Below are 4,223 nucleotides of genomic sequence, written 5' to 3' on the forward strand. Positions count from 1 at the left end.
CCCGGCGGGGTTTACCCCCCGCCAGCAACCAAGCCCCACGCAGCCGCTCGCTCGATGGGGACGGGGAGGAGAACGGGAGGAAAAGCAAAGCCTGTGGGTTGGGAGCAGAACAGGTTAATAACTGAAATAAAATCTAACCGTCATGAAAAGGGAGATAACAAAGGGAGAGAGAGGAATAAACCCCCAGACAGACAAGTGATGCACAACGCAGTTGCTCACCCTCCGCTGACCGATGCCCAGCCCGACCCCGAGCAGCAGTCGACTCTTCCCGGCCAACCCCCCCAGTTTCTGTACTGGCCGTGCCGTGCTATGGTATGGAATATCCCTTTGGGCGGTTGGGGTCATCTGTACTGGCTGTGCCTCTCCCAGCTTCTTGCCCACCACAGCCCACTCTGCTGGGGGGCAGAGTAGGAAAGGGAGAAAGTGTTCGACTTCGGGTAAGCACCACTGAGCAACAACTACAACACCCGGGTGTTATCAACGTGATTCTCACCCTAAATCGAAGCCGCAGCACCGTACTGGCTACTAGAAAGAAAATTAATTTTATTCCAGCCAAAAGCAGGACAGTATCCACCCCTTATTCTATACCATTTACATCATGCCCAGGTCCCACTCTTGCCAGTACATCCCAGTTAACCACCATCACCTTTCCTGTCTTTTGCTATATACCCACAGGTATCATTCCTGCAGTCTATGGGCCACCCCTTGAGTTCATTTAGTCCGTGACTTTGGGCTCCGTCTGTCACAACAGTCTTTCAGAGCAGGACAGACGGTGTGTGATGTTGGAGTGTTGCACGCTGAAGCCAGTTCTGATTCCACCACCACTGTGCTTGTCCAGTTTCATCAAAGTTCATTCTTCATTCCTCTGGGGGATTTTTACTGTAAAAGCCTCCATATGGCATAGAGCCACCATAGAAGGGATGACAGACGGTGTTATATAGCAATTAACATCATCCTGGTTAATTCCTTGTCTATTCACACCCAAAATCAAATCTCCTTGAGGCACACATCGGACTTCCCCATCCTCCTGCATCACACGCCAAGGGTACCCTGGTCCTTGAGCGAAAGCCACCCCACGGATGGGTTTGCCTTTGCCCGAGGCAGGAATAACCCAGCCTGTTTTCCCCAGTGTGTTCTTTATGGGCACTACAGGGATTTTATCCCCTTCTACAGTACATCAAAGTTCTGACTGGGCAGGGCCAGCTCGAGGGACAGATCCTCCAGTGTTCACTAACCAGGTGACCTTTGCTAAATGCGTATCCCAAAGTTTGAAGGTCCCACCACCCGTCGCTCTCAGCATAGTCTTTCACAGTCCATGGTATCGCTCGATTTTCCAGGAGGCTGAGGCATGACAGGGGATGTGATGTACCCACTCAGTGCCACGCTCTTTGGTCCAGGGGTCTGTGAGCTTGTTTCAGAAATGAATCCCGTGGTCTGACTCAGTTCTTTCGGGGGTGTCATGCCGCCAGAAGACTTGCTTTTCAAGGCCCAGGATCGTGTTCTGGGCGGTGGTATGGGGCACGGGATAGATTTCCAGCCATCCGGTGGTCGCTTCCACCACCGTAAGCACGTGCTGTTTGCCTCGGCAGGTTTGCAGGAGCACGATACAGTGGATCTGCCAGGCCTCCCCCTGTTTGTATTTCAGCTGTCGCCCTCCATAACACACAGGCTTTAACCGCTTGGCTTGCTTAATTGCAGCGCACGTTTCCCATTCGTGGATGACCTGGGCAATGGCGTCCATGGTTAAGTGCACCCCTTGATCATGAGCCCATCTATGTGTCGTGTCTCTTCCCTGATGGCCTGAAGTGTCATGGGCCCACTAGCAATAAATAGTTCACCCTTACAGTGCCAATCCAGATCCACCTGAGCCACTTCAACCTTAGCAGCCTCGCCTACTTGTTGGTCGTTTCGATGTTCTTCAGTGGTCCAACTCTTGGGTACATGAGCATCTACATGACGTACCTTCACAACCAGGTTCTCCACCCGGGCAGCAATACCTTGCCCCAGCGCAGCAGCCCAGATGGGTTTGCCTCCACGCTGCCAATTGCTCTGCTTCCATCGCTGCAACCACCCCCACAGGGCATTTGCCACCATCCAGGAGTCAGTGTCGAGATAAAGTTCAGTAACATCTAAAGCTGGCTGGATAGCTTTCACCTCTACAAACCAACTCAATTCACCTTCTCCTCCTGCAGTTTCTGCAACTCGTCAGAGGGGACTCCAAAACAGCCACCTTCCATCTCCAATGCCTTCCCACCCTATGGCAGGAGCCATCAGTAAACAAGGCATATCGCTTCTCATTTTCTGGTAATTTATTATACAACGGGGTGATTGTTTCTCCTTGCAATTCCCATACCCACGCCTCTAGGGTCGAGGTAGATTTTCCATCCCGCTTCCTCGTGTCCTCTCCGTGGTCCCGCCGGTAAAACCACAGGGTACCCTGTGGTGCGTCCCCTCGATAGCCTCTGTCTTGTGCACAAGAACACTTACTGTTAATAGCCGAGGTCCGTACAGGGGGGAGTAGGATCTATCCTCTTGGAGTTGCTGGAACTCCTGGGATAGTTTCTCCACAGCCGAGACGAGAGAGGAAGAGAGACTTTCTTCATATTGCCGGAGTTGGCGAGCCACGTCATCCACCATCGGTGCCTCTTCGTCTCTCCGGGTCAATACTGCCAACGAGTTGGCATACGACGACGGCGCACTCGACAAGTTCCCACCGCATCGGTGGTCTGCACCGAACTTCATCTGGATCTGTGGGTGACTGGGCATTGTTCGGGTCATAATAAACCACCTCGAGCACGGCTAATTCCCTCCGGTACTGGATACCCCGCTCCATGGCCGTCCGCTTGCCTGGGTGACATAGAACACCTTCCTTGAAGGGAGACCTTTCCTTCACGCTCGACGGGAGTCACCTCCAGAGGCTGAGGACTCGTGTCCCTTTTCCCATCCCCTTGTCAATGCCCCCTTCCCTAGAAAGCGACCCCAGCCGCTCGGCTTCCCTACCCTCTCATTCCAGGCTACCGGCCGCATCATCCCAGCATCGGAGCAGCCGGGTGACAATGTGCTCGCCTGGACGACGGCTGAAATCTTTTCCCATCTCCCGCAGCTCACTCAGGGATAGGGGTTGAGTGGTTCCCTCTTGTTCTGCTTCTTCCTCCTGTTCCCGTTCCTGGCCCTGCTTCGGCCTCCTTGACCAAGTGAGCTGCCTGTTGTGTCCACTTCTTCTCCTGCATAGGGGCGATGGACACCGGCATGGGCTGGTTGTCCGGTTCAGCCGCATCACCCATCGCTGGGGTCTGAGTAGCCACAGTCCTTGCTGCCAGGATTTCAGTAGCCACAGTGCTTGTCACGGGGGTTGGAGTAGCTGCAGTGAGTGTCGCTGGGGTCGGAGTAGCCACAAACAGTTGCTTAACCTTAAGATCTGAACCCCATTCAGGGTTCCTAACAATAGGATCATGATGGTTTCAACATGCCAAGGAAATTAAAAATTTTCAAAATTCTCAAGTGCTGTTGTAATTAGCCCGGTGGAGAAGGGGAAGATACGCAAAGATGTCTCCTCGATAAATTGGCTGAGAAAAGTAAAAGGTGTGATTATTAATAGTTTCCAACAGATGGCTCCCAAAGAACGGAGGTGATGGCAATGCTGAGTACAAACACCAATCTACTTCCTCGACCAGCAATTCTGTCATATCGTAAACCAGCATTACAAAGCACCACAAAATGGTGACCTTAGCCCAGGCCCAGAGATAATAAACAGCACAACAGGGAGCACGTACTGTGAGTGAAGTGTTACTCAACGCAACTCTGAGAACCAGCGCAACTCTGAAGCAAATAAATCAACATTGTGATCAGCAACTATTAAATTAATATAATGAATGCTTATAACAAATTTGCTTTAACACGCTCTGGTCAGATCTGCCAGCCCTTTGTGCCCCATGCTAGGCCCCGAAAGGGGCTGTGGTGTTTAACCCCAGCCAGCAGCTAGGTACCACACAGCCGCTCGCTCACTCCTCACCCCCTCACCCCGGTGGGATGGGGAGGAGAATTGGAAAAGGGTAAAACCTGTGCCTTGAGATAAGAACAGTGTAATAAGGATACAGGCTGGATCGATGGGCCGAGGCCAACTGTATGAGCTTCAACAAGGCCAAGTGCCGGGTCCTGCACTTGGGTCACAACAACCCCATGCAATGCTACAGGCTTGGGGACGAGTGGCTGGAAAACTGCCC

Source organism: Cariama cristata, unplaced genomic scaffold (genome assembly GCF_000690535.1).
Source record: "Cariama cristata isolate BGI_N322 unplaced genomic scaffold, ASM69053v1 scaffold5749, whole genome shotgun sequence".
Classification (NCBI taxonomy): Eukaryota; Metazoa; Chordata; class Aves; order Cariamiformes; family Cariamidae; genus Cariama; species Cariama cristata.